Below are 12752 nucleotides of genomic sequence, written 5' to 3'. Positions count from 1 at the left end.
CTGCAGGACCTCAGCCCATTCTCAGGTGCAACACTTGCTCTGCAACACAAGGTGCCACGTGTGCTTGGCTCTGACACCCCCACTACTCAATCTAGCACTGGGAACGGGAATTCATCACTGTACTGAGTAGTTTCAGTTCTGAACAGGCAAGGTTTAATATGATCAGGAGGAGAAACAATCCTTTGAAATGGAAAGTAAAGTTGAAGGAATGAGCGCTTTTAAGTTACAGCCTGCAAAGCCCAGTGTTGGGGTTCCAAGGCATCCTGGAGACCGGGATGGCTCCTCACCTCACACTCATACAGCTCCACTTGACCTGCTTCTAATCTCACCTTCCCTGCGACCATTTTTTGAGGAATCTCCTTTTTCTCTCTTATCTTCCTGTCTTCCCTGTCCTTTGATCCTCTTTTTCCCTCTTCTGGCCACAGGATGAGATGTTTTTCCTCTCTGCCAGCGCAGAGGCCCCGTTCTCCAGCAGTACCGGAGCTGTTTGTGTGGAGTGCTGGTGACATATTGTGGCTGGGCTGGTTAATCACACGTATTCCCAAGAGCTATCAAAGCTGGTTATATCCAAGCTCTGAGCTAACACACAATACTCGTACTGCCCCTGAAAACCTACACAAGCCAGCGAGGGCTGTGGTTATCCATGTGCTCCAGGCTTAGCCCTTCTTCCTGCTGTGGTTAAGGGTTGAAGTCTGAAGGGTTCTACATTATTGATGTATGATTATTTACATGCATAGAGTGTCATTTAACACACTATGTTGACTCCAAATTATTGTAATTTCAGCTTGAACTTCATGGTATTTGCATGTAACTATAGACCCTGGCTTTGTGTTTAAACTGTAGCATTGAATAGAATGGTGGAGCCAGGCTCTTAGGCATTACAAGACAATCATTTAACTGACATCATTATACTGTTCTAAGGCAAGAGGACTTCTAGCATGCTAAAGAACATGCAAAAATTTCTATATATTTATTTATTAATTGTTATAAATTTTTCAAGCCTGTGTTTATAAATTTTACCAAACCAGAGCCTAAATATACCCCATGTCAGCCCGTCAAGGGCAGTTGCAGCACCTGCAAGTGCTTCCAGCAGAGCACATTCAGGCTACAGAATAGCTGCACAGTGGTACCCAGATAATATTCATGTCCTTTCTTGTGCCCCCATGCCAAACAACGTTTCAGAACTGTGACATCAAGTAATTTAAATACTGTCAGTTTATGCAGCATCTCAGTTATCCTTTAATAGTATAGTTACTCTTTTCTCAGAAGACCGTGGTGTCTAATCATGTCAGGATTTTCTTAAGTAATTCTGCCTCAGGGTAAAGTATATTTTTTATACAGCAGCAGTGGATCTATATGGCTTTAAGAGGCAGATTCTCCTAACACTCAAGGCCTGGCTTAGAGGAGACTCCTGAACTGATTCTGTCAAAAAGTGTTTGCATTTTCTTCAGAGTGAGTTAGAAAAGGGAAAAAACCTAAATGCGTTTTGACATTTGTATTTCGAGTGTTATCTGTCAAATATGCCAGGACCAGATCACAAATTTCCTCAAGATTGTCGTGGCTATCCCGCCTATCAATAGCAATCTGGAGCTCATACAGGATGCATGCAGAAAGGCATGTTGATAGAGTGCAACGACAGATTTCACATTAGGATGGAGGAGGAACAGGGGCAGCTAACAGTATCTTTAAAATTGCACATGGGTCTTCTCCGTAAGTGAGGTCTGATAGGCCAGTTTGTGAAAACCAGAGAGGAAACAGAAACCAGAAGGCTGCCTAAGGCCAGGGCTGCACTACCTGGAGCTGATCAGTGGCTGATCATCACAAGTCTTTTGTCCCTTACATTTTCTGATGCTGTGGGCAAAATTATTCTGAAGGAAGCCTTGACCTTTCACTTCCTATTTATATGTTATTTTGGAGCAATGGATCTCTTCCAGTCCCCATTTCTCTGAAAGCAGCTAGGGACAGAGGGACTATGCAGAGAAAGTCAGGCAATGCCACCAGGGCTGAGGGATTCTGAGGAGCAGAGAGATCCCGGTACGGGCATCCCCACCTCCTGCAGAGCCCCAGCCTTGAAAAGGACTGCAGCACTGACCCGGGTACCTGTTCCCACAGGACAAGCACAACTTATGCAGGACACCCAAGAGCAACCTTCCATATGTCCATTCAAAATCAGTGGCAGCAGAGGACAGAGGCTGCTTAGATTTTACATTGTTTAATCCCCCAGGTTTGTTATCGATTCTGCCTGTGACATTACACAATGTCAGCCCCCACTGACTACTTGACCACTCTGGGTGATTTCTGATATACCAGCATCCATCAAGTCAGATCTGTCTCAAGGTGATCTGCCAGCTCTGTCCCTCCATCACACAGCATGTGGCTGCTTCTAAAGCACCCTATTCTAATACTCCAGTTAAATACTGTGGGGAGGGAGACCTGCAGGTCCTGTTATCATACGAAATTAAAATTCATTGTCCTGGTTGCATTCCTAGGTTTAATGTATTGGCACTGCTAGCAAAACAGCGAGGTGCCACGCGTTGTATTAGCTACACTGTTTTGTAGATGAGGAATGCACAAACTGATGGCACATGTAGTCCAATATTAGAGCAAAAATGCCAATGAAATATAATGCTGTGTACAGAGATGTGAGGTGTTCCCAGGTATACTAATAGTCAGGCTGAACTGGCAGGGAAAAGGTGGTGGTGTATTTGTTACTGAATATTCTTGAGATCCCATGTGGTGAAGTGATGCTGGTCTGTTTGACCATGGGTGATGTTATCCTCAGCAAGGGCATGCTCGTCCCAAGGTCTTTCGGGGATCATCAATATCTTGAGTCCTACTACAGATACTGTCAGCGATTTAATTATGGATACTCAATCACTGGTGGTGGATTAGCTCCTGGTCTCCTCCAAACACCAGCATGCACCTGCAGCAAAAATTGATTTTCATCCCAGCTCCCAGGTAGCTTCGATTTCCATACGGTTGTCTCTGCACCCTGAATACCTTTCAATCAAAGCCAGGTGGATGGGCATAGTCTTCAGCAGGTGTTTGCTTCTCACATAGTGAGTCCATTTTCAGAGCCAGGGCAGAGCCCACAGGAAATATTTGGCAGTGGACTCCATTTTTGCAAGGTTTGAGATATTGCATAAATAATGAGCTGAGGGACTGGTTCAACATGCAATATTGCAGGAGGCACCATGGTCCCCCCATGCCTATGACACAGAGTGTGCTATATGTGCCATATGCATCTTGCTTCCCCCAAGGTTTCTTAGGGAAGACACTCTGCAGGGCACCAGATCTTAAAAGTACTTGACACTCAGAATCAGCCTCTTTTCCTCCCATTTTCATTCCAACCCGGTCCTGGTTGCTCCTGTCCCCACAGCTTCTAACTTATGCTGCACACAAACACTAAGTTTTTGTAATTTTTCCTCTTCAGTGGGTCAAGATATTTGTCACTGACACCATGAACAGGAATCACTGGTCGTCACAAGATTGATGGAGTCCCCAGAGGCCAGGTAGGACAGCAAGGTGGCACACAGGATGATTCCTAGGATATAGTTACCATCTATTTCATGGTATTGATAGATATGAATATCAGCTGCGCACCTGTTATGAATAGTTTACTAAATTTAAGGGACTTCTAATACCCATGTTTTAGCTGTAATTCCGTTTTCCTACCAAAACCTAACATCTTCTGAATCCTATGTCACTGCTGACAAAAACAGCTCCTATTTCTCCATTCAAAAGAGGCAAAAATAACACATCAATAATAAGAAATATAAAGGGTATATTTATTTTTTAGCATCATCAGGATGTCAGGGCCAGGATATAGAAATGGAAGCAAGGGCTATGGTACAGCCTTGTTGCCTGTGCTGCTGGGAAGCATCATTGCAGAGCAGCATAGAAACACTTCTCTATTTTATTTATTTTGAAATCAGAGGGGTTTACAGGCATCATAACCCCTGGGAATAAAACATATATAGCAGTAAGGGGCAGTTTGGCAGCTTGGCAGGAGCAGCTCCAGAGAGCAGCAGGAACACTCGCTGGAGCAGTAAGCCAGACTGTCTCGGGCAGGAGCAGCCCAAGCACTCAGCCCTGGAACAAAACTCAGTGTTTCTGCTCCAAAAAAGGTTCCCAGATCATCCCAGCACAGCCAGAAATCTCCAGTCAGCCCTGCACCTCCCAGGACTGCCCCAAGATCAGCCCAGCACTGGCCTCCAGGTTCACCAAAACAGCCCTGGAGATGTGTGCTGCAGACAGATGTGTCAGCCTAAAGGAAAAAATCAGGGCAAGGGCTGGACATTTTAGGACATTCACTATCACTGGACCCAGATACCATCTTCTCCCAGCTGCAGAAATGGTTCCTTGCCCAAGATCCCAGGGTGCAAATCCTGAGGAGCAATCTCATAATTTCAGGAACTCCTTCGCATCAGAGCATGAACCAGGCTGAAAATGATGCTGATCACCACAAATTCTCCAGATGTCCCTCTGTCCAGCTGCAAATACAAACAGTGCAAATTCCCTTCAGATGTGAAATAATGTGAATAAGACAATTCCAGAAAACCTCAACAAGGTCATCCCAGGACATGCCTTAGCCACTTCTAGTGCCTTGCTAATGAGTAAGATAAATCTTTAAATCACGTATCTGCTTTCTCACTAGCTACTTGCAAAACACCCAGATCAGTGGAAAATCTGGGCTCTGCAGCCCACGAGGGAGATGTCAACCTACTGGACAGCACAGAGCTTGTTCCTGATGTTGAAGAGGAGGAACAGACACCACAGGAGACGAAGGGTTGTCCAGCAGCATGCCAAAGGCTGGATGCTCAGTACCCTGTGCCAGTGCATGACCAGCCTCCTGGGATGGGACATGGTCCCAGCCTGCTCTGTCACCACTGAGCTGAGCTGGGGACTCACAGAGACACTTTTGTATCTGCTTGAAAATACATTAAACCCTTCCTCTTGATGGACACATTTGCAGTTTAAATAGTTATGTCCTCTTTATTTCACTCTGAGGTTTAATTAATATATAAATCAAATGCTTATAAAACTCACAAATGCTTGGGAAGATGTAAAATTTAATTAGTTTGCCCACACAACTCCATATGTCAATTGTTAGCTCAATTACTCTTTGCCATGAAATACTGACTGCACTTTCCCATATTAGTAATTTCCCTCTATCTTGGAGTCATGGTTAATCAACACCCTGAACTCAACACACACACTTGTGCTAAATTAAATATTAAATATTGAGCCTCTTTAATGAAACCACAGCTGGATTTTGCTCAGAAATGAGATCCCCGCACAATATTGGGGCAGAGGATAATCCCTGGGGCACGAGGCAGGTTATCACCCTGCTCCGGGATGTGCTACCAGACCTGCTTGCAGGAGGTGAACTACCATGCTCATGCTTTTCCATGGAGTGCTGGAGGAAACACATCCCTGTCTCTGTTTTCTTGGGATGGGAGAGGGATGGAGCAGATTCTGGTTGGTCAGGGACTGGAGGAGGCGAGGGGAGCCTGAGAATGAAGTGTATGGCAGGATGGGCGAGAAGGGGCAGGCAATAGATCCCCTGTCATTGGCTCAAGTGTGTAGTGAAGAAGTGCAGCTGTGGCAGCCAAAGACAGGGACGAATGACCAGTGTATCCATTAAACTCACATTAAAATCACATTTAAGTCAGTCCCCAGTCTGACAGCCACAGTCAGTACAAAGGAGCACCGCCACTGCATTTATTCATATTTCAAAATTTTCAAGTGACAACAAAATGTCAAACTTATCATCTGGAAAGGGTCGAGCCCGTGGTCTGCCTCCTCTCCATCCTCATCCACAGAATGAGGGCTCCGATAGCCCCCTTGGCTCACACAACTGAGCTCTGTGCCGAGCCGTGCCTGCTCCTGTGCCCGCAGCTCCCTCCCCGACCAGCCACGCCACAGTGTGACTTGGAAGTGACCTTTGTTGGCTCATCCACAGCACCCAGCGCGCTCGGCTGCTCCCGGCACAACAGTCAGCCAGTGGCACCGCATGGGCTCCCAGACGGGCCCATCCCACTGAGGATGGATCCTGCCCGGCTGTGGGAAGCAGGGGGATGTGGCCGTAGCAGCCTCACCGTTGCCGATGGGACTGTTGAGTGGGGAGGAGGGTGCTGATGGCTGGATGTGCTGTAGCAGAGGGAGCAGCAGCCAAGTGGAAATTAAGAAAGCTGTGGAGGGATGCACTAAACCATTTTGCCACTTTCAGGAGAACTCCCGTGGAATAAAGATGCCTCTAAATCTAAAAAACACTGTAAATTAAGTTCTTATTTTTCCCATTTGTGCTACTTGCCTGTGTATAATTTTCCTGTTTGTGCTGTGAATATGAACTATTTATTTTCCTTAAAACTATTTTCTTACTCATTTTGCTTTCAGGAGCTGAGCCCAACCACAACCACCGTACACGAGCTGCCTGCCCCTGTGGCTTCTGCTCAGAGCCACTTGCACCGGGTTTTGACAGTCCTGGAAAGGTTCCTTCCACTGCCTTTCCTGAGGAAAATGTCCACCTGTCACTGACCCCTCTGGTTTCCCCTGGGATTTGGGTTTTGCTCCCCCTCCATAAGGTGGGAAATGCAGACCTTGCTACCTGAGACCTACCTCGTACCTGAGATGATACTGGGAAGCCATAAGTCTTGGATCAAACTGTCCCATTTTACCATACATACTTCAAATCTCCCCTAAGCCCATGAGATCAACTGAGTAGATCAACCATTTCCCTATGCACTGTGACCATCTCAAAACAAGTTATCATTTCATCAAGTGTAAAACCACTTTGAGGGTGGTGGTTGGGGTCTTTTTTATAAGTTATTCTATATAAACAGAGCTGGAACCCAGATACAAAATAAAATAATTTTAATCCTCCTTCTGCATTCTTTAGGCAATCAGCTTGTTTCTTTAATTCAAATTAGCTCTTCATATTCAAGTCTCATTCTGTTTAATCTTATTTTTCAATTAAATTCAGTTGTCTGTGATCTTCTTAACTTCCAATGCTTCCCTGCATGTCTAATACAGGCAAATTTTGCACTTTTTCCTTTCACATTCCTTTTTTTTTTTTTTTTTTTCCAAGCTGGTGACATTTTGCTAAACAAAACCAATTTCCAGCAATGGGGGAAGAGCAGAGCCATGGCTTGGGCTGATCTTGAAGCATGTCTGTGTTGCCCATACACAAGTGATGGCTACTAAAAGGCACTGCTGGGAGGGGAAATGTGTTTTCCACCAGTTACCTGCCTCTGCTTGATGTTGGAGCCAGACATTACCCCTGGTCAGGATGGAGGGAGCTGGGGAAAACCAGGGCCATTCAACAGAGAGGGAAAGGAGCTGACAAAAGGAATGAGAATTTTTGGGACAGTTTTTTGTACAGCTGTGAAGGACCCAGAGAGCAGAAGAACCACCTTGGTGCTGAAGCTGCCACCCATCAAGAAAACTGTTGGCCGTGGGCAGACTTCAGAAAACACTTAGTAAAGGGGTCATGGAATAGAGAATCACAGAATGGTTTGTGTTGGAAGGCACTTTAAAGATCGTCTCGTTCCAACCCTCCTGCCATGGACAGGGACAACCTTCCATAAGAGCAGGCTGCTCAGTGCCCCATCCAACCTTACCTTGAACACTTCTAGGGATGGTGTATCCACAGCTTCTCTGGGCAACCTGTGCCAGTGCCTCACCACTCTCACAATGAAGAATTTCTTCCTAATCTAAACATGTTTCAGGATAAAGACAGAAAAGCTGCAGCAGCCCAAGGATAAACCTGAGCAATGAATATTGTCAGCTACCCCTTTACCTCGCCGCTTATCTGACACAAAAGGCAAAAGGCAACTGGAAGCACTCTGCCCTGCCCAGTAACCACAAGACCTGGCATTTGCAGGGGAAGTGCTCCTGTGGGATTTGCTCAGTTATTGCATTTAGGGGTGTTTTGCTGCTTTCACGTTGTAGCAAAGTCTGGCTGTTGCATCATCAGTGTTGTCACGATGCTTTCAGCGCTTCTGGAAAGGTTACAGGAACCAGAGGACCAGAGATCAGGTGAGAAATTCAGTTTCCACCACCCTTTTTAAATACTAATAAATGCTGGTTATGATAAAAAAGCTAGAAACAGCCCCCAAGTGTATTTGAAAGACGGAAAGACCAGAAGGCAAGAAAAAAAAGTCCTCCAGTTTTATTATTTTGTATAATCAGAGTATAATTGGAGAGCAGACGCTGTCTGTAGCACACTGCCATTGGGGACTCCGGATTTCTAATAAGAAACCCATGGGGGAATTAAATGCTGTTCCAGTGGTGTTCTGGATGATTTACAGGGATGCACCTGGAGCCAGAATCCATGCCCCAAGTTGCTGTACTTCACCAAAAGCAAAAAATTTAGGTGCCATTTGTAAATCCCTGCAAAAACTGGGTCTGCAGTGGGAACAGCAATAGCCCCTTAATTATAGAAGTGCTTTTGGGAGCTGTGATAATTAGGAGTTTCCGGTGTTCTGGAAATCAAAGTGGTTTCTATTCTCTTCTTTAATTAATTCAGGCTTTTATCTGTGAAATTGGAGATGAATTAAGGTTCTGCTCTAGGCAAAGGGCAATGATGCTTGTGCAGTCCCTGGCAGGGTAAAGCCACTGGACCCCCGTGATGGTGATGTCACTCACACTGCAGAATCCCTGGTCTTAGGTTCTTGGTATTCTGGGGAATGAAGGGGAAAGGCCAGAGGGTGACATGCCTCAAGCAGGACTTGCCACAGCACACACGTATCACAGGGACCTGCTGCATGGGGGTGTGCATCCGTGTATCTGTGGCAGAGGACAGCCTGCCTGCCAGCGGGAATTCATGTGCAGCAGATAACAGACATCCAGCTTTATCAGCTCCCCACACAGAACAGGGAGAGTCAAGCTGCGTAAGAATCGCAAGATTGGTATAAAATCATGATTTTTTTTTTTCCCTGTTTAAAGGAAATTAGTGTTATAGGCCCTTTTTGTTTCACCCTGGGAGGGGTTGATTTTGGGAGGTTTTCCCTGGCAAAACCCTAGGGCTGGGAAATCACAGTGAAAATCCATGTGACTGTTAAAAGATGACAACAGCAGTATGGGATTTGTGGTAAAATCGTGTGATATGACCAAAGCAGATACCTCCATGATGTGAAATCGTACATGCAGGGGTGCAAGAGAGAGGTTTTCAACTGTAAGTAAAGCTCCAGCTGATGGGATGACATTAGTGCTGGAAACAGGCGGATCTACCACCCACCAAAGCTAAACCCAGTGTTTTGCAATTAAACTCTGCAGCTAATAAACCAAATTCAGCCCTGACAACGTTATCAAGGAGCTCCCTGGAAATGATTCTTTATGTCAAAGTCTATTTTTAGATCAAATAAATCCAGATCCATCCTGGACAAGCTGTGCTCCAGTTTGTGGCATCTCCATACCTCACCATTTCCCATGCAGTGAATTCTGCTGTGGGTACCCAGACCACGGGCTCAGCACCAGAACCATGCCCCAGAGCAGCTTTGTGTTGGATTAAACAGTTTTCCCAGAAAGAAACTGCATTCCTACATTCACCTTTCTTGGCTTTTGGTCTTTTTCTCCTTTTCCTACTAGATGGCGCCTGCATGACAGGCGGAGACGAGCCCCGGCACCGAGCATCTCTACCGTATCTCCTCCGTGAAGGGCCGATAAATTACACTTTTCTCTGAAAAGCCGGGCAGTTGTGAAAGTGATAACCTGCCGGGAGCTGATTAGCAGCGGGAAGCCGTTTTCTGGCAGCACCACGTTAACTGTTCTTTCCGACCGACTTCCCCAGGGGATGCCGCCAGACCCCGGGGAGGGGCATGTGGCCCAGCCCAGAAGTTGAATCCGCGGTACTCCAGATGTGCATAAGCCCTGTACGGACACTTCCAGCCCGAGCATCCTCCTGAGCACCCTGAGCACAGCTGTGTTGCCGGGGTGCTCAGGAGGGTGCTCGGGTTGGAAGTGTATGGCATGGCTGTGCAATCACCCACACTCAGCCACATCTCACCTCAGCAGCCTGGCCCAAAAATCAGGCATTTCATTAGTACTTCTGGATCATCAGTGAGAGACACATGGTTGACGGTGTGATTTGTGTGATAGGTGACAGATGGTTGGCGTGGCTGCAGACCTCCACTGACTTTTAGCACCATACAGCCATCGCCAGTGCACAGCTCTCAGGTGGGAGGAGGGCTGTAGGGGTACAGTCCATCCCTCCCCATCTGGGATACTTTAGGAGGGACACAGCAGTGCTTTGTCATGCCTGAAACCTGCCCACAAGTGGCTTCCCTCTGCCTGCTCCCTCCTTGCAGCTCCATGAAGATTCAGCCAAGTCTGTCCCCAGAGCTGTCAGGTGCCAGCATCACTCCCAGTCCTTCCAGATGACCCCAGCAGAGTTGAGGAACAGCATAAGCTACTACTTCTTCACCCAATAAAGATGCTGTTTGCCCACCTTCAATTTCACAGAGCCATTACAGCTCCCTCCGTGCCCATTTTTGCAGTCCCCAGCTCATTCCCCTACACGTGCCCTCTGTTTCACAACCGCGCCGAACCAATTTCTGGCCTCTGCTCACTGGCAATAATTAACCACACATTATTGATTCTACCCTGCCAGCATTGTACACACACCTTTCCAGCCCCTCGGCTCCTTTCCGGGCTTGGCAGTTTCGGCACTGCCGGGCCACATGCCAGTCCAGAGTACCATGCCGGCAAACCCTGCTGTGCTTATAACCCAATTTCCCAACCCAAACGGTATCCCAGACCCCAAGAAAGCAGATTCCGGCTCAAAATGCAGCTCTGGGAAGGCCAGAGGCGGAGGTATATTTACTGACCGCCCTGCCAAATAGGTTGGTTTGCCAATGCTAGGTTTGCCAATGCTAAGTTTGCCACTTACTATGTCTGGATTTCAGAGGAAAGCGGAGTCATTCCCTTGCCATGACGTTGCAAGTGGCAGGGTGAGGTGATGTCCCCAGGCTCTGCTTTTTTCACAGGGTCTGCTCAGGTGCAGCCACCGCTGCCCAGCACTTCTGCATCCCTGGTGTCCTCCAGGGGTACACCAGACCTTGAGGTGCCACATGATGCACCCAAGGGAGCCAACAAGCGGAGAGGGGCACAGGGATGTTTGGGGACCACTCACTTTGTGTCTGGGTGCAACAAAGCCAGGGAATGCCCTGGGCCACCATCCCTATTGATTAGGTGTGGGACAGGAGCTGTCCTGGTGCAACCCTTCACACTGTCACCTCAGATGACTTGAGCATCACAGTAGGAGCCCCAAGACACTGTGGGAGCGGGGGACTCCTCATGGCTCCCTGGCCTGGCAGCCAGGAGCTGTCAAGGTTCATCTGCTCAGCAGAGCCACACTGTGCTGGCATACAGGCACTGGCAGAACCTGCCAGCCCCAGCCCTGAGCAGATACAAAGCAACTGCCCAGCCTTCTGGGGGGGAAGAACAGGGAGGAGGGGGTGCAGCTGGCACTGCGGCTGAGGGGACGACAGGGCACAGCCAGATGGGCACAGGGACACAGATGGTGCTGACAGAGAGTTGCAGTTCTGACCAGTGAGTGATGGGCCAGGATAGATGAATGCTGTGAGAAGGGTCCAGATGACACAGGGAAAAGCCCTTGCTCAGGACCAGCAAGGAGAAAGGGGGGAAAAAAAACAGATAAAGATACAGAAACACTGGCCAAGTCCAGCACAATCCCAGCACATTGAGTCTCTCTGGGTAGAAGAGAAATTAAGCCAACTTGCAAGGCCATATCAGGTCATCTCATCAGAAAGACAGTTCCCAAGGGAATTTCTTGAGCAAAAAATAAAGTTAGTCAAGGTCTGGGAGCTGGGGAGGCTTTAGCTACCTACTGAAATGGCTGGAGGCAAAATAGAGCTGCAGGGTTTAAACCATCCAGCAAAGGGGTGGCGTGGACAGGGTTTGAGGAGACAGGTGTAAAACAGGTGTTTATTCTGAGATGCTTCTCTGTGACAGACATGTGGAAAAGCAGAGTATGTTTTGGTGAAAGTGATGGGGATAAAATCTGCAAAGTTTGCTAATTTACAAAAAGGAAATCTTAAAAAACCAAATCAAACAAAAAAAAAGAACCAAACCCAAAACCAAACACACACAAACAAACAAAAAAGAAGTAGATTTCAGCATTTCAGGAACTCCAGTGGTCATTACCCACCATGGAAGTGATCATAAACCTGTGGCCTTCACCCATGCAAGGGAAAGGTACAGAGGGAGACCAACCTGTTGCAGCCATGGCTCTGAAGAGACCTGAGAGATCAGAGGAAACTGTAAAATGAATTGTGATGACCAAGGCAAACAAGGCAATGACTACAGGTTCTATAAATTGAAAGGCAAAATTTGTCATTTACATAATGTGGGAGAGAAGGTAACAACATACATAAGGCACAAGAGAGTTCAACAGTTTCTTTCCTTCAGTCTCCACAGAAAGGTGATTGTGGCATATAAATTATTATTAAGATAGGCATGAGGAGGCAGGGGCAAGAAGGAGGTAAGGAATAATCTGGATCTCTCAGCTGCATTCAGTCACAGATGGATTTCACAGAGGCATGATGAAGTACAGCTGTCCCAATGATCCTCCTTCTCCTAACCATGCCAATAGGTTTTCTCACCTTTCCAGTATTGTCCAATACCCAAGGGACTCACAGCATCTCGAAGTTTGCAGCTTGAAAATCCCAAGCCTCTGGAGCTCTCTCTTATCCAGGGTCCAAGCCACCGGGAGCCACCAGTGGGAGCTT

Source organism: Pipra filicauda, unplaced genomic scaffold (assembly GCF_003945595.2).
Source record: "Pipra filicauda isolate LSUMZ 115617 unplaced genomic scaffold, ASM394559v2 scaffold10_size6260569_pilon, whole genome shotgun sequence".
Classification (NCBI taxonomy): Eukaryota; Metazoa; Chordata; class Aves; order Passeriformes; family Pipridae; genus Pipra; species Pipra filicauda.
Note: the sequence above shows the minus strand (reverse complement) of the source record.